Source organism: Bubalus kerabau, chromosome 5 (assembly GCF_029407905.1).
Source record: "Bubalus kerabau isolate K-KA32 ecotype Philippines breed swamp buffalo chromosome 5, PCC_UOA_SB_1v2, whole genome shotgun sequence".
Classification (NCBI taxonomy): domain Eukaryota; kingdom Metazoa; phylum Chordata; class Mammalia; order Artiodactyla; family Bovidae; genus Bubalus; species Bubalus kerabau.
In genome coordinates this window covers 116,108,535-116,127,466 of record NC_073628.1, presented here as the reverse complement: position 1 = coordinate 116,127,466, position 18,932 = coordinate 116,108,535, and the positions used below count along the sequence as shown (strand labels likewise).

The window sequence follows — 18,932 nt, the reverse complement described above, 5'->3', positions numbered from 1 at the left end:
CTTAATTTTGTCTTACCCCTAGCTATTGTCACAGTATACCAACTGCTCCTGTCAAACAGCTATACCTAGCACGCTTTCTCTAAACATCGAAACTTTCATTATCTCCATATCTTCTTTTCCTAAATTTTCTCTAGCAGTAATACCCTTCAAGACCAACCTCTAATGTCATCTCCTATAAATCTTTCCCAGGCAGTCCCTTAAGAATTACTACTTCATCTGTTTCCCATACCATTTTATTCACTTTCTACAGCACTTATCCTCACACACACAATCATTCATTCAGTTAACGAAAATTCAATGAGTACTTAATTACCACCCCACGTCCAAGCTCAGGGGTGGTGGCCAAGAGGAGCTACCCCACTTCCAAGGTAAGGAGCAGCAGCTGTGCTTCACTGGAGAAGCCGTGAAGAGATACCCCACGCCCAAGGTAAGAGAAACCCAAGTAAGATGGTAGGTGTTGCAAGAGGGCATCAGAGGGCAGACAGACTGAAACCACAATCACAGACAGCTAGCCAATCTGATCACATGGAACACAGCTTGTCTAACTCAATGAAACTATGCCATGCCAAGTGGGGCCACCCAAGATGGGTCATGGTGGAGTGGTCTGACAGGATGTGGTCCACTGGAGAAGGGAATGGCAAACCACTTCAGTATTTTTGCCTTGAGAACCCCATGAACAGTATGAAAAGGCAAAAAGACAGGACACTGAAAAATGAACTTCCCAGGTTGGTAGGTGCCCGATATGCTACTGGAGATCAGTGGAGAAATAACTCCAGAAAGAATGAAGGGATAGAACCAAAGCAAAAACAACACCTAGTTGTGGATGTGACTGGTGATAGAAGCAAGGTCCGATTTTGTAAAGAGCAATATTGCATAGGAACCTGGAATGTTAGGTCCAGGAATAAAGGCAAATTGGAAGTGGTCAAACAAGAGACGGCAAGCATGAATGTCAACATTCTAGGAATCAGCGAACTAAGATGGACTGGAATGGGTGAATTTAACTCAGATGACCATTATATCTACTACTGTGGGCAGGAATCCCTTAGAAGAAATGGAGTAGCCATCACGGTCAACAAAAGAGTCCAAAATGCAGTACTTGGATGCAAACTCAAAAACAACAGAACGATCTCTGTTCGTTTCCAAGGCAAACCATTCAATATCACAGTAATCCAAGTCTATGCCCTGACCAGTAATGCTGAAGAAGCTTAAGTTGAACAGTTCTGTGAAGACCTCCAAGACCTTTTAGAACCAACACCCAAAAAAGATGTCCTTTTCATTATAGGGAACTGGAATGCAAAAGTAGGAAGTCAAGAAATACCTGGAGTAACAAGCAAACTTGGCCTTGGAGTACAGAATGAAGCAGGGCAAAGGCTAATAGAGTTTTGCCAAGAAAATGCACTGGTCATAGCAAACACCCTCTTCCAACAACACAAGAGAAGACTCTACACATGGACATCACCAATGGTCAACACCAAAATCAGACTGATTATATTCTTTGCAGCCAAAGATGGAGAAGTTCTATACAGTCAGCAAAAATAAGACCAGGAGCTGACTGTGGCTCAGATCATGAACTCCTTATTGCCAAATTCAGACTTATATTGAAGAAAGTGGGGAAAACCACTAGACCATTCATGTATGACCTAAATCAAATCCCTTATGATTATACAGTGGAAGTGAGAAATAGATTTAAGGGACTAGATCTGATAGAGTGCCGGATGAACAGGTTCGTGACATTGTACAGGAGACAGGAATCAAGACCATCCCCAAAAAAAAGAAATGCAAAAAGGAAAAATGGTTGTCTGAGGAGGCCTTAGAAATAGCTGTGAAAAGAAGAGAAGCAAAAAGAAAAGGAGAAAAGGAAAGATACACCCATTTGAATGCAGAGTTCCAAAGAATAGCAAGGAGAGATAAGAAAGTCCTCCTCAATGATCAGTGCAAAGAAACAGAGGAAAACAATAGAATGAGAAAGACTAGAGATCTCTTCAAGAAAATGAGAGATACCAAGGGAACATTTCACGCAAAGATGAACTCAATAAAGGACAGAAATGGTATGGACCTAACAGAAGCAGAAGATATTAAGAAGAGGTGGCAAGAATACACAGAAGAACTGTACAAAAAAAGATCTTCATGACTCAGATAATCACAGTGGTGTGATCACTCACCTAGAGCCAGACATTCTGGAATGTGAAGTCAAGTGGGCCTTAGAAAGCAAGCATCACTACAAACAAAGCTAGTGGAGGTGATGGAATTCCAGTTGAGCTGTTTCAAATCCTAAACGATGATATTGTGAAAGTGCTGCAATCAATATGTCAGCAAATTTGGAAAACTCAACAGTGGCCACAGGACTGGAAAAGGTCAGTTTTCATTCCAATCCCAAAGAAAGGCAATGCCAAAGAATGCTCAAACTACCACACAATTGCACTCATCTCACACGCTAGTAAAGTAATGCTCAAAATTCTCCAAGCCAGGCTTCAGCAACACATGAACCGTGGACTTCCAGATGTTCAAGTTGGTTTTAGAAAAGGCAGAGGAACAGAGATCAAATTGCCAACATTCGCTGGATCATTGAAAAAGCAAGAGAGTTCCAGGAAAACATCTATTTCTGCTTTATTGACTATGCCAAGGCCTTTGACTGTGTGGATCACAATTAACTGTGGAAAATTCTTAAAGAGATGGGAATACCAGGCCACCTGACCTGCCTCTTGAGAAACCTATATGCAGGTCCAGAAGCAACAGTTAGAATGGGACATGGAACAACAGACTGGTTCCAAATAGGAAAAGGAGTACGTCAAGGCTGTATATTGTCACCCTGCTTATTTAACTTATATGCAGAGTACATCATGAGAAACGCTGGGCTGGAGGAAGCTCAAGCTGGAATCAAGATTGCTAGGAGAAATATCAATAATCTCAGATATGCAGATGACACCACCCTTATGGCAGAAAGTGAAGAGGAACTAAAGAGCCTCTTGATGAAAGTGAAAGAGGAGAGTGAAAAAGTTGGCTTAAAGCTCAACATTCAGAAAACGAAGATCATGGCATCTGGTCCCATCAATTCATGGCAAACAGATGGGGAAACAGTGGCAGACTTTATTTTGGGGGGCTCCAAAATCACTGCAGATGGTGATCGCAGCCATGAAATTAAAAGACGCTTATTCCTTGGAAGGAAAGTTATGACCAACCTAGATAGCATATTCAAAAGCAGAGACATTACAAAGGTCCATCTAGTCAAGGCTATGGTTTTAAAGTAGTCATATATGGATGTGAATGTTGGACTATAAACAGGGCTGAGCACCAAAGAATTGACGGTTTTGAACTGTGGTGCTGGAGAAGACTCTTGAGAGTCCCTTGGACTGCAAGGAGATCCAACCAGTCCATCCTAAAGGAAATCGGCCCTGAGTGTTCATTGGAAGGACTGATGTTGAAGCTGAAACTTCAATACTTTGGCCACCTGCTGCAAAGAGCTGACTCATTTGAAAAGACCCTGATGTTAGGAAAGATTGAAGGCAGGAGGAGAAGGGGACGACAGAGGATGAGATGGTTAGATGGCATTACCAACTCAATGGACATGAGTTTGGGTAAACTTCGGGAGCTGGTGATGGACAGGGAGGCCTGGCATGCTGTGGTTCATGGGGTCGCAAAGAGTCGGACACAACTGAGCGACTGAACTGAACTTAATGTTCACAATTCAGTGAGAGAGACATACATATAAACAAATAGAAACAGGAAAAAATAAAAAGGAATCAAAGAAAGAGCTGCCAGTGAAAGGATATATAGGAAAGAGAGTGAAGTAGATTATTAGAAGTGACAAGCAACATGATCACAGAAGCAGAAGAGGTGGATGAAAAACCAGGCTAAGAATTCCCTGGCAGGTCCAGAGATTAGGACTCCACATTCTCACTGTGAAGGGCCTGGTTTTGATCCCTGGTCAGGAAACTAAGTTCCCACAAGTTGCAAGGCTTGGCCAAAAAAAAAAAAAAAGAAAGCCAGGCTAGAAAACTACTCATATAAAGGAAAAGGAACACAATTAACCTACATCACTAGGCCAGTAAGCCAGTGGGGGAAAAAAAAGAAATGGGAAACAAAGGAATGGAATTCATACACTATTGATGAATTGCAAGTAGCCTATAAGAATATGTGGCAAAATAAACTACAAGGCACACATACAAAAAGTATAATCGACCTTGCTGATAGCAGGGCAAAGAAGAAGTCTACAGGTAACCATTTAATAAGTTAAATGTACAACACCATGGAAAAAATGGGAGTCATTTGGTAAAAATACATCATCCATCATTAATGTACAATGAATCAGAAGACAGGAGCAAAAGACAATGTTATTGCTAGGGCTATAATCAAGTAAAGGCCTTATTACAATTAGGTCAAAAAACAGTACAAGAACTATGTATAAACTGTATTTGAGGTTCATTTATTCACTCTCTAGACATGTACAAGGTAATGAGCAGTTAAACTGGAGAAATAAATCCTGTAGCTCAGCTGGTAAAGAATCCACCTGCAGTGCAGGAGACCTGGGTTAGGAAGATTCCCCTAGAGAAGGGGACCCACTCCAGTATTCTGGCCTCAAGAATTCCATGAACTATATACTCCATGGGGTCACAAAGAGTCGGACACAACTGAGTGACTCTCACTTCACTTATACACTGTAATCAAGATTCACTGAACAGCAGAAACTACTCAGAAAAGGAAGTCATTTCCCCAGCTACTCACCCAGAGAAAAGATTAACTACTAGACCCATAGTTTCAACCTCATGAAAAATCTTAGCGTTTTTTGGAGGGGACTGGTACAGCCCCAGCTAAAGAGATACTTTGTGGGAATTACTAGAAGGTTATCACTAGAGGGCTTCCCAAGTGGAACAGTGGTAAAAAAATTCACCTGCCAATGCAGGAGGGGTAGGAGACACAGGTTTGATCCCTGAGTTGGGAAGATCCCCTAGAGGAGGAAATGGCAACCCAGTCTAATATTCTTCCCTGGAATACTGGACAGAGGAGCCTGACGGGCTGCAGTCCATGGGGTCAGACACGACTTAGCAAATGAACATTGACACATCATTGCAAACTGTCAGGTTACAATTTGGCAAACACACCTGCCTTGTTGAGAATTCCATGTCTGGGACTTCCCTGGTGGCACAGTGAATGAGAATCCGCCTGCCAATGAAGGGGACATGGGTTTGATCCCTGGTCCGGGAGGATTCTATGTGCCACAGAGCAACTGGGCCCATACACCATAACTGCTGAGCCTGAGGGCTGCAACTACTGAGGTCTGTGTGCCCCAAAGCCTGTACTCCACAACTGGGGGAGGGGAGGGGGTGAGCAATGGGTGGCCTATGCTCACCATAGCTGGAGAGGGCCTATGAAGAGCAGCAAAAGTCTAGCACAGTCAAAAATAAATAAAAAATGAATGAATTAAAAAAAAAAAAAAAAAAGAATTCCATGTCTGTTAGCAATCAAATTTCCTGATTCTGGAAGTGTCATGATGTTCTTGAGTGTATATCCTCAGCAGATATGAACTCTGATGTATACTGAAACCCAATAACAAAAATTCTACATTCCCAATCATTCCCACTATAAGTAAGATTCTAAGCAGCCAGGCAATGCCTTTTGCCAAGCAGCTGCGGAGTTCCTGTCTCTTGAGTATACTTTCTCAAGCAGTTCTAGAGGAGATATCACCTGGATGACACATTAAAAACAGATGCCAAGGCTCTACTCCTAAGAGATTCTGAATCAGTGGATCTGCTGCTGCTGCTGCTGCTGCTAAGTCGCTTCAGTCATGTCTGACTCTGTGCAACCCCACAGATGGCAGCCCACCAGGCTCCCCCGTCCCTGGGATTCTCCAGGCAAGAACACTGGAGTGGGGTGCCATTGCCTTCTCCACAGTGGATCTGAGAAGTAAAAAAACCTGTATTTTTAAAGGTCTACAGAAATCCCAATACATATGAGCTTTGAGAACTACAGCTCTAGAAATCATCTTCAATCTACTCTTTGAAGCCTGAAGCCCCAAAACACTGTTGATCCCATAAAGATGAGCATCAGTGGAGAGAACTAATCCTATTCCCCAACCACCTGACAGCATCTCTCTCCTGAAGTTCCAGAACACTTGACAACAACAATCATTTTAAACCAGGAAGCAAAATCACAGACCTCTAACACTATGGCGGATGAACATGAGAGCATTTAGTAGGAAATAACCACAGCTAATATAGTCCATGTTTCTTCTATGTGGGCCAAGGGAGCACATTACTTTTCATACATTATTTCCAATCTCATGAGGCAATATTCCTATACTCATTGTACTGATGAACAAATAGTATCAGACAATGGAACTAGTCCTAGGTCCTTCAGCTAATAAAAGACAGAACTGGAAATTAAATCTAGATCTCTCCCTCTCTCAAACCTCTAAAAGGTACTAATGGTCATTCATATAATGGCAGTCACTGGCATACAGATGATAGCTTTGGGCATAGGAAAGGTCACCCAGGGAGAAAACACAGTACTAGAGAAGAAAAGAACCCAAGGTCAAACTCTCTTGCACCTCAAGATTTGAAAGACAAGGACTAGCTAGCAAAGGAGACCGAGAAAGGAAAGTAGAGTGGAGGTAGAAAATCAGAGTGTAGTGTATAGAAATCAAAGGAAAGAGAATATGTCAAGAGAGTGGTCAGATGAGATGAATGCTGCCAAAAGGCCAAGCAGGTTGAGAGTTTGCTAGCTGAAAATGCTCACTAGGTTTACAGATAAAGAGCTCTTTGGTGATTTTACTGAGAGCTAAATGCGGAGAAATGAGGCTAGCAAGTTCACTGGAACTGCTTGGAGAGGGACTGAAAAGTATCTTCTAAACACTGATAGAAAACGTATTTGACTCTTTTGAGAAGTCTGTAAAGGAAAAAACAGCAGTAACGGAGGAGGGTATTGTGTTGAGGGATTTTTGTGTTTAAGTAAGATTTGATTAAGTATAAATGCTGATAAGAAGAATCTCAGAGAGAAAAGAAGGCTAGAGATACATATGAGAGAAAATATAATTGATGGTTACCAAGTTTCTTGAGAGAACCTGGAGTGAGGAAATGTTAAAACAGATGAAGTGTTCTTATGGTCCCTTTCCTCTAAAAGTTACTTTTTCTTTTTTTCCATTCTCCCTATTTATGAACTCTTAGCCTGCATAGTAAAAGGGAAAGATAAAACGTAAATATAATTCCTTTAAATTTCTCAGTTCTGGTTGGTCTTCTCTTAGACTGTACTTACTTCTCTTATGAGGTCAATATTTTGGTGATCCATGAAGTATGAACTCCTTGTTGGCCTTAGATTATGATTGTTATCAAGCAAATAGTTTTTTCGTTGCAGTTTTATTTGATTTATAGGTTTTCCTGCTTTTTATTTATATCACTTTTAACTAGATTCTTTTTATACCATTTATCATAGCTTTTTTGAAACTGTGTTTCCACTTTCTACTGGCAAGTTAGTCTCACCCTGAGCTATGGTTTGGAAGTTAGCTGTGGGTCCCTTCCCCACCACTACTCCACTGCTTCTGCAGCCCTCTCCTTTCCCATACACACACTCGCCATTTTTATTTTTGAGTCCATTGTTTGGAGCTTTCATTTATATTTTACTTGATGCATATAGAGTAAACTGCCAAATACAGTTTCTTTTTTAGTTCTTGTGATATCTGACTTTAGTCTGAACAAAGCAGTATTGTTCATTTATGCTTTGACTTTTACACAAAACAACTTGTTTCTCTGTAAGATGGCAGTTAAACTCACTGTAAAATTTACACTAAAACTCCTCAGTCAAATAAATAACAAAAGTATTCTCAAGTTTTCTGAAAATTAAGTTTACAGTAGTGTAAGAAGACCAAGAGCAATACAGTGATACAGAGCCTATGTTATTGATTTCTGAAACTATGGTCAGATCTTATCTCTGATAGCCTAGCCCATATAACCAACTGCTTATTTAGAAATCTCAAAGCACATCACATTTATCATCTCCAAAATCCAACTCATGATTATTCCCAAAAACCAAAAGAGGTATTTCCTATTGCACTCCAGTTGCACAAGCAAGAAATACCCACAAGAAGTCGATAATTATACTATATGACCTCTAAGACCCTTTGAATTTATAATCTATACCACCAGCTCTCAGAGTATGGTCCAGGCATCTCTGAGGGTCTATAAGACCATTTTGAGGGTGTCTTTAAAGTTATAATTATTTCCATAATAACATGAAGACTTTATTTGTCTTTTTCACTCTCATCAGAGTGCATGTAGTGGAGTTTCCTGAAGGCTCCATGACATATATCACACAGACTGAATACAGAAGCAGATATGAGAATCCAGGTACCTTCTATTAGATCAAGCATTAAAAAGATTTGAAAACTGCCACAACAATGCCACTTTCTAATTTTTTTTTGTTTTGGAAAATATAGCTATTTTTTTTATTTAAAACTATTATGTATTAATAGTCCCTTCTCCAGGGGATCTTCCCAACTCAGGGACTGAACCAGAGTCTCCTGCATTGCAGGCAGATTCTTTACCATCTGAGCCACCAGGGAAGCCCAATATGATATGAGTTTATGGCTATTTTAAATAAATAAATGTTTAAATTTCTAATACAATATATATCAGTAGATATAGTCCACATAAAAGCTCCTTGAATTTTCAATAAATCAAGAATATAACGTGTCTTCTTGACACCGAGAGGTATGAGAAACACTGATCTGTATCTATCACAAGTACATGCTTCAGTCACGTCCGACTCTCCGCGACCCTATGGACTGAAGCCCACCAGGCTTCTCTGTCCAAGAGATTCTCCAGGTGGGAATATTGGAGTAGGCTCCCAGGCCCTGCTCCACGGGATCTTCCCAACCCAGGGACCAAACCCACGTCTCTTACATCTCCTGCACTAGCAGGTAGACTCTTTACCACTAGTGCTACCTGGGAAGCCCATATTTATCATATGTATATATAAATAAGATATGACACTTTGAAACAGCCAGCTCTCAAGTATCCTCTAGCAGTAAATTTTCCTTTCACATTTACTGACAGCACTCTCATTCAGTCACATAGACTCATTCAGCTCAACTTTTTACTGAGCACCAACTATGTGCCAGGTACTGGGGATAAAAGATGAAAGATGTGACTTTGTTCTGGCTCTCCCAAGGAGTACTTTCCATACCTTTGCTTCAGTTCTCTCATCTTTATCAGACCCTATGTAACAACCATCCCTGCCTGAAAGGTTGAGAAAACCAACGCTGCAATAATTATACTATCTAGTCTCAAAGTGGACAAATTTATTAAGGACCAGGCTAGGAAAAGTGGAAAACATTCCAGCTCTAAATCAGACCTGTACTGTTCCATGTAAATTCTCAGAGTAATCAATACTCCCCTAATGAAGTGAAGGCGCTCAGTCATGTCTGACTCTTTGCGACCCCATGGACTGTAGCCTGCCAGGCTCCTCTGTCCATGGAATTTTCCAGGCAAGAATACTGGAGTGGGTTGCCATTTCCTTCTCCAGGGGATCTTCCTAAGCCAGGGATTGAACCCGGGTCTCCCGCATTGTAGGCAGATGCTTTTACCATCTGAGATCTGAGAATTAGCCTTACCTCTTCTCATGTACAATATACAAACCTCAACAACTACTTTTACAAATGAAAAATGACTGCCTATAATCCAGGAAATCCAAAAAAAACCCTGTAATATTTGGTACCAGTTTGGCCTCTGGAGTATAAGAGGCTGGATAAGGATCGCAAAGAATGCAATGTCTTTCACTGATATAAAATGAAGAGCTAAACCAGAGCCTAACTAAAGGTTCCCCTAGTCTTTTATTTTTAAAACCCTAAAAATAGGAACCTATATTTTGTTCCACCTACTATCTAGTTATCCACTCTGAATATTTACTCCTCTAAATTGATTTCAAGGAATATATCCCTATAAAAGTGTCTTATGGTACGAGTCAGGATTTTTTTTTTTCCCCTAAAGTATGAAATTTTCACTACAAAAGCTTCCCTAATACAGAAGAAACCGTTAACACTGGTTAACTCTGCGGAGAAGGAGTGAGAGTCTGAGAAAGCAGATTTTCCAGTGGATATGCTTTTGAATTTGTTAAAGCAGTCTGGCCTCTGGAGTATAGAAGACTGGGTAAGGATTGCATTTATCACCTTGTGAGGAAACAAGCAAGGAAAAATAATTTTCAGAAGTTTTCTTCAACATTCAATAATTTAGCTAATTTAGAGGCTGTTAAGGATACAAATACAGTTTTTTATTTCATTGGAAGCCTCTGACTTCTTGACACTGTGCAGTCGCTCCCATTTTGTGGATCTATAGCACTTTAACTTTCCTCTTACCTCCCCAACCCCCATACCATTATTTACTTATCTGTCTTTTACATGGGACTGTGGGGATGATGTTTTATTCTTTATAGCCCTAGTTCATGCACAGTACACAGCACATACTAGGCGCCTCAGACCTCTCTGCTGAATGATGGCCCCACTGATAAGTATCAGAATCCAATTCGTAAATGCAAACAGGGCAAAAGAAACAAAAATAAAAAAACCCAAAGGTATTTCATATAATATGAAGAGGTTAACCACTGGAAAGCAAAAATTTCTCTTGTGGTAATATATTAAAAAAATAAGGATTATAAAATAATAGTTATACAGATATATTTTATATTTTAAAATAAGCCCCAAACTAAAATAAATTAAAATATAATACTCTTATAAATTTAGACATGAAATCATGAATGAAATGAAGCCTGTTAACATATATGAACCCAGTGCTATTATTACTCATGCATGATTTTTAAATCTAGTTTTTAAAAAGTCCACTTAAGGAGAAGGAAATGGCAGCCCACTCCAGTATTCTTGCCTGGAAAATCCCATGGACGGCGGAGCCTGGTAGGCTACTGTCCATGGGGTCACAAAGAGTCGGACACGACTGAGCGAAGGGAAGAAGAAGAAAAAAAAAAAAGTCCACTTACAACAACAAAAAATTTAATTGGTTATTTTTTTTAAAAATCACTTAACCCCAAACTTATCAAAGATAAATCCAATTCTTCTAGTTGCAAAAATGTCCTTTCATCTATAACAAGATCTCCTTTACATCATTACTTCTCTACAGAATTTAAATGTTTCGTCATTTCAACAAGAGAGTGAAGCATCTACACAGATTTTCAGAGATGTATCTATGGGAGTGTAGTCCAACTCCATTTATAACTAATTACAGAGAACACAGCATGTTAGAGTTGGAAGTGAGGAGTCACCTAGCCTCATCTTTTTCAAAGATGCAGTAATGGAACCATTAGCAGATCAAAACGAAATCAACCTGGTGGGCTGAAGCTTGAATTTTTTATTGAAACCAAATAAAACTACATTGAAATATCAGAGTGTATTGGATTTCTAAAGTGAAGCTTCCATTTCATTTTACATAAAAATATATATGTAGCTATGTGTATTATGTTCCCATGGAAAATCTATTTTATACTGTGGGTGTCCCAAAGAGTTCATGAGGTTCCCAAGCTTTCTCAGTTCACAGAATCTTTAGTGTATCAGTTATTTTTCACAGTGCTCATAGGCTAAAAAAATATTTAATGGAAATAGCCCCATTTATTAGGCAGTTAGGTCCATACAACCTAATAAGTATTTATAGCTTAACAACTTAGTAGCAACTGAAAAATACATAGCTAATTAAAAGAAATATTTTAATTACTAAATAACCACAATTACCTATTAATGGAATGTGTACACCTAATAGATAATACATAATTTTTCAAACCTTGAAATCATTTTGGATACAGCCACTTTGATTTACTGTTTCACACTGATTTCTGCACAGAACTTTCCTTTAACCACAACCACCACCAAAACCTAGCTTTCTTTTTTTTATTTTTTAATTGAAGGATAATTGCTTTACAGAATTTTGTTGTTTTCTGTCAAATCGCAACATGAATCAGCCATAGGTATACCTATATCCCCTCCCTTTTGAACCTCCCTCTCATTTCCCCTCCCTATCCTACCCCTCTAGATTGATACAGAGCCCCTATTTCAGTTTCCTGAGCCATACAGCAAATTCTAGCTTTTTGAAGAAACACTGTCTTCAAAAGACTCCCAAAGGAAAGGAACACAACCTCAAGCACAGTATCTCAAACTAATAGTTTGATCAAGGGCTCACAGATGCCAAATATTCCAAAGACGATGGTGTGAAAGTGCTGCACTCAATATGTCAGCAAATTTGGAAAACTCAACAGTGGCCACAGGACTGGAAAAGGTCAGCTTTCATTCCAATACCAAAGAAAGGTAATGCCAAAGAACGCTCAAACTACCACACAATTGCACTCATCTCACACGCTAGCAAAGTAATGCTCAAAATTCTCCAAGCCAAGTTTCAACAATACGTGAACCATGAACTTCCAGATGTTCAAGCTGGTTTTAGAAAAGGCAGAGGAACCAGAGATCAAACTGCCAACATCTGTTGGATCATCAAAAAAGCAAGAGAGTTCCAGAAAAACATCTATTTCTACTTTATTGACTACTCCAAAGCCTTTGACTGTGTGGATCACGATAAACTGTGGAAAATTCTTAAAGAGATGGGAATACCAGACAACCTGACCTGCCTCTTGAGAAACCTATATGCAGGTCCAGAAGCAATAGTTAGAATGGGACATGGAACAAAAGACTGGTTCCAAATAGGAAAAGGAGTACGTCAAGGCTGTATACAATCACCGTGCTTATTTAACTTACATGCAGAGTACATCATGAGAAACGCTGGGCTGGAGGAAGCTCAAGCTGGAATCAAGATTGCTAGGAAAAACATCAATAACCTCAAATATGCAGATGACACCACCCTTATGGCAGAAAGCGAAGAAGAACTAAAGAGCCTCTTGATGAAAGTGAAAGAGGAGAGTGAAAAAGTTGGCTTAAAGCTCAACATTCAGAAAACGAAGATCATGGCATCTGGTCCCATCACTTCATGGCAAATAGATGGAGAAACAGTGGAAACAGTGGCAGACTTTATTTTCCTGGGCTCCAAAATCACTGCAGATGGTGACTGCAGCCATGAAATAAAAAGACACTTACTCCTTGGAAGAAAAGTTATGACCAACCTAGACAGCATGTTAAAAAGCAGAGACATTACTTTGTCAACAAAGGTCCGTCCAGTCAAGGCTATGGTTTTTCCAGCAGTTATGTATGGATGTGAATGTTGGACTATAAAGAGGGCTGAGCACCAAAGAATTGATGCTTTTGAACTGTGGTGTTGGAGAAGACTCTTGAGAGTCCCCTGGACTGCAAGGAGATCCAGTACATCCTAAAGGAAATCAGTCCTGAATGTTCATTGGAAGGATTGACGTTGAAGCTGAAACTCCAATACTTTGGCCACCTGATGCGAAGAGCTGACTCATTTGAAAAGACCCTGATGTTAGGAAAGATTGAAGGCAGGAGGAGAAGGGGACGACAGAGGATGAGATGGTTGGATGGCACCATCGACTCAATGGACATGAGTTTGAGTAAACTCCGGGAGTTGGTGATGGACAGGGAGGCCTGGCGTGCTGCAGTCCATGGGGTCGCAAAGAGTCGGACACGACTGAGTGACTGAACTGAACTGAAGCCACAGTTGTCAAGTGTAACTGTTTCCCTCAAGAATTTAGAAACATCCCACTGTGCCCATGAGAGTTTACTACAGTGCTCCCAGGTACCTCACAGCATCACAGCATGGCCTGGGGATCCAAGGTTTAAGAAACACTGATCCAGTCTATGTGCTTACTTTGTAAATTAAGAAATAATATGTAAGGTCACAAGGTGAGAAGAAAATAAATACACTCACTAGAAATTTTCATAGATTAGTTTTAACTTTCCATTAATAAAAGTTTTAAAATAGAACCTAATCATGTGATATTCTGTGAATGAACTCTGTAGCTCTCTGAAAAATTATATTCAAAAATACATTTATATTTTTGTATAATAGAGAAAAATTCTACCTCAATATTGTTTTCAGAAAAAAGTTTCAAAATGATAAAAAGTGGAACTTACAATTAACAACACAAAAATGTCTAAAGGAAAAAGAAAAGAAAGTCATCTCCTCTCCCAGCTATAAACACAGCTAATAGTTTAATGTCTATCCCTTACAGAGCCTTTCTTATGCACATACAAAATCAAAACAAAATCAAACTACATTTCTTTGCCTATGTTTTTGCTTTTACACTGAATCACATTCCACAGTTAGTGCAACTAATTTTTTTTCACTCGATATTATATCATGAACATTCTTCCCTGTCAGAACATAACAATAATTGCAAATACATATGTAGGGCGTGCGTGCGTGCGTGCATGCTAAATCACTTCAGTCATGTCTGACTCTGGTCCGCCAGGCTCCTCTGTTTATGGGGATTCTCCAGAAAAGAATAATGGAGTGGGTTACCATGCCGCCCTCCTCGAGGGGATCTTCCAGACCCAGGGATCGAACCCATGCCTTTTATGTCTCCTGCATTGGCAGGCAGGTTCTCCGTGCTTACTTAGGGCTTAAACATTAACTCTTTTAATTCTCACAACAGCTCTGGCAGGTGAGAACTATGATTATATCCACTTTACAGATGAGTTTAAGTAACCTGCTAATGGTCACAACTAATAAATGGTTAGGATTGGATCCCAGAAAATGGGCTGCATGGTCCCTGTGCTCAAAGAAACACTCAGTTACTTCTCATGAAGGAAGTATAGCTCTCCCTCAATCTGTTAATAAGTGCATCGTATGTCACAGCATAAATATGCTATAATTTTAACTATGTCCTTACCAATGGACATTTAGGACTTTTTTACTATTTATAAATGTTATAGACATCTATTTGTAATAATACTAAAATGAACATCCTTATACATGTGTTCTTGTGCTTCTGTATTAAAATTTCTGTAAACTCCTAAAAAAGAAATGACTCTACCAAATAATATGTGCAGTGTTAATTTTGACAGGTAATGCCATTTCCTTCCAGAAACAGCTGTACCACGTTATAGTCCCAATGACAGAGAAGAGGGTTGAGATTCATATTTAAGTTAAAAAATATTTTTGATTCATGAAAAGTGAGGCCTCTTTTGAGTTTTTAACTAATACTTATACAATTTCTTCTTATAGAGAAGAGATTGCTGGTTGATCACAATTACCCTCTGATTTGATAAGTATCTTCATATTAAACAAATGTAGTAGAGTCTGCATAGTGGAGTCTTCAGTTATGAAATCAACTATGGGTGAGATATTTCCTCTATATGATCCTCTATTTACTTATGTATAAAACGTGGGAATTGGACTAGCTAGCCTTTAAGATTTAAAACTCCCAATGCTGTAATTAAAAAGTGACTTAAGGTTATTAAAGGCTGTAATTACAGTACCAGTGTAACAGGTCAGGGTCTTAAAGCTCCCATTTCCTTTAAATTACAATAACTATTACCAGAACATCTAGGCAAATCATTAAAATAGTCAATAAAGTTTTCAGGATCTACCTGTGGCTTATTCTCAACATCTTTTAATCCCAGGCTGTCATTCCCCTGCCACCTACCAAAGCTGAGTTTACCTGTGGAGTATATTTCTAAGAAGAGCTGATGTGTGCTTAGGAACCATGAACTAGTATTTTACTTCGTTTATATACTATACCAACACCACTCTCTAGTCAGTTTATTCAGCCAATATTTATTGACTATTTTTCTGTGTGCTAGGCACTGGGTGCACAATAGTTGATAGACAATCTCTGCCATCATGGAACTTACAGACGAGATGAGAAAGGCAAATAACCCAAAGAAACCACTAGCAAATGTGCAGTTATACTTGCTCACTGAACAAAAAAATATTAACACACAAAAAAAGACTGCAATCTTTTGATAATTCAGGTTTGGGAGGAGGCTATTTTGTGACATTAGAAACTGAAATGGAAAAAAAAGTCAATAAAGAAAATTACTTCACAACTTGCCCCACAAGGCAAAATTAGCAATCACAAATACAGGCGGCAAGTTAACTTTTAAAATCATCGATTCTATAATAAAATCACCAAGATGTCAATACTTTTCAGTGATGCTACTTGTGGCTTGAATATTTGATTCAACTAAACAAAAATATAAACTATCTGAAATACTAAAAATGACAGAACTCTCAGTATCCAAACAAAATGAAAGATGACAAATTAACTACCATTTCTTAAGAACACTGTTCAACCAAAAAGTACATATAGAAGTAAAGCAATTCACTACAATAATTCATGGCTTGTTACTAATTAACCTAATGCTATGAAAATACTAATGTTTTTAAAGAACTGACAGTCATCAATATAAGGAACTTCTGGCTTACCAAAAGGAAGAAAAAATAACTTTAGATGTAAAAAGAAAACAAATCCCAGAAATATCTATATTAATATTCAATTTTAAGTGATATTAATCCTAGGATGTTAACTAGATTTATGATCACGTCACAATATATACAAAGAGCGAATCAGTGTTATACACCTGAAACTAATATGTCAATTATACCTCAATGAGGTAAATAAAAATTTTAAAGCCTTTGATCATCTGTGGAAATAAGAGCATCATTCACATAAATAAATGAACTTTCTTGTTCATTTATTTACTCCCTGTCAATTTCCACAACTGCAAAATAAAGACATTTGTCAAATGTACCTCATAAAGTTGCTATGAGGTCTAAATAAAATAATTTATGTGGAAGCACACCAAAAAATGATGTAATTTATTTTAGCAGCAGCTTCTTTTTGCTCCAACAGTAACTTACAGCTATTTAACAACAAAATTTATTAGATAGTGACTTCATCTTCCTTTCTTCAGTAAAAGTGTTATAAAATGGACAAAAGACTAGCAATTAGAGCATTAGAAAAAAATTCTAAACTTCATAATTCATTGATTACCCAACAGGAGGCTGGTTGTTCAAGTATTAACACTCTTACATAACACCATACTCCAATATATCTTAGAGAATCAGAGAAATTCTTCTACAGATGCATGAAATTTTTTACATATTATAACTAACCATCATTACAAACACATGCCCTGCTAGTCACTAAGCAAAGATAAGATACACATGTATTTAAACATACATACAATGTATCCTAGTTTTGTGTTTATTTTTCCGATTAAAGTATCTTAAATTGAATGCAATGACAGTTCAACAGTTCAGATTTATTTTATTACACTGAATGGAGTCTGCCAATTTAGCACACCAAAACTAATTATTACATTCCCATGAGCTTAAGGCAACTTCTACCACAGGTCTAACAAACAAACCCCCAAAGTCACAATTTCATGTTATGATTAATAGCAGCACGGTGCCTTGTTTAAAAAACAATATTTTAAACTACGAAAATGTTTTTTGGAGAGTGGTTTATCACTGCTTCCACAAACCTTTTCCAGTTACTAGATTTGCCTAAAATAGCCATTCTTTTAAAACCCTTAAAAGTCAGGACTGGAGGAGGTATCGTTAACATGGCAACATAACCATTAACGACTTTTCGAAACTCAAAACAAGGATCACCATCAAAACAAAACAAACAGGAGGAGTACAGACATGGATACTGATCAGTATTCCTGACAACGCGTTTTTTTCCTATATGGAGGACTTGCTGCTACACCAAAACCACACCAAAATCTATACCTATGTGCAAACTTCCTATCCGAAAAGCCAGTCAAAATCCAACCCATATTTGTGACATTAGTTAAATGTCATTTAGCATGTTAGGCTACACTTAAAAGAGGGCGGGGGAGAATACTGACAACTTACAAAGCGTACAAGCTTTTTAAATCTCCCCCTCCACCACTTGTGAATAAATGAATAGACTACATTCAGCAGCTGCCAGAGAAGCAGAAGATCAAAGTTTTCCCTATACTTGAGAACGTTTATTCCCACCAAAAAGGAACAGAAACTCGTCATCCTTGCCACTGTAGCCAGTTCCCCGGAATTTCCCCAAATATGCCTGATCTCCAAATGAAGAAGGGACACTTCTCCGGAGACCAAAGGCAAGAATGTATCTCACATCTTTTGCAGAAGAGAGGAGGGTCGGGAGGGGGGGGCGGGGGGGCGGCGCACGCACTGGCAGGTAAAGAAGGAAATCTCGTCCACGGCAGGCACCGGTGGGACCTGAAACCCAGGTCTCAGAATGGCCCTCCTAGCAAAGCTTCAGGACCCAGGGAGGCTCCTTCAGGGGGACGCCAGGCTGGGCCAGGGCTCCCCGCGCCCCGCCCCGCCTCTCTCGCCGCCGCCGCGGACCGGGGACCGCGGACAGAGGCAGCGGAGGCTCAGCGAGCATCCGCGGTCCTAGCCAGGTCCCCCCACAGCTCACCTGAGAGTGTCGCCTCCGCCCCCGGCCCCTACGGCGCATCCCGCGGGGTCTGGCGGAGGGTGCAGTGACGCCGCCCCGACCGGCCCCAGGGCTGCCCGGCCTGGCCTCCCCGCTCCGGGGACGCGCCGGCTGCCCGCCTCGCACCGGCTCCCGGGATCCGCCGGTCTGCAGAGAAGGAAGGAGAGGCAGAAAGGCTGCCTCCCCTCCCCCACAGCAAGCCACCCCCTGAGCTGCGGCTCTCTGCAGTTCCCTCTGGCGCAGGTCTGGCCCGGCTCCCCCGCCCGGGAGTCACTTCGGCAGCGGCGGCCCAGTCGCCATTACAGCCCAACAACTGACACGGAGGAGGAGCGGCGCCGGCGGCAGTGGCTGTGGCGGCGGCGCGAGGCAGGGCGGGAGCAGTCAGGGTCCGGGCAAACCTCGCGAGAACTGTCCCGAGTCGGATCCAGAGGAATGCAACCCTCGGTTAGGGCCATGTTGAGTGTGGCCAAGAAGCGAATGTGAGATAAAACGAGGAGAGGAACCTCAAGGGCGCCATGTTCTGTGTGGCGAAGATTGAGCCTTGCAGGACCTGGGAGGAGCCAAAGTAGATCCGCAGCGGAGACCTCCCCCCCGCCCCG

At 40.2% G+C, this 18,932-nt stretch overlaps 1 protein-coding gene across 4 annotated transcripts in view; it reads right to left on the bottom strand.

Moving 5' to 3' along the window:
* Positions 1-18,621, bottom strand: part of CEP350 (centrosomal protein 350) — a 160,813-nt gene extending 142,192 nt beyond the window's left edge. For all 4 annotated transcript variants that reach the window (XM_055582851.1, XM_055582854.1, XM_055582853.1 and 1 more), the window contains exon 1: positions 18,316-18,621. The gene's annotated coding sequence lies outside the window, so the exon portion shown is untranslated. The remainder of the gene's footprint in view (positions 1-18,315) is intronic.
* Between the last annotated feature and the right edge of the window lie 311 nt (positions 18,622-18,932).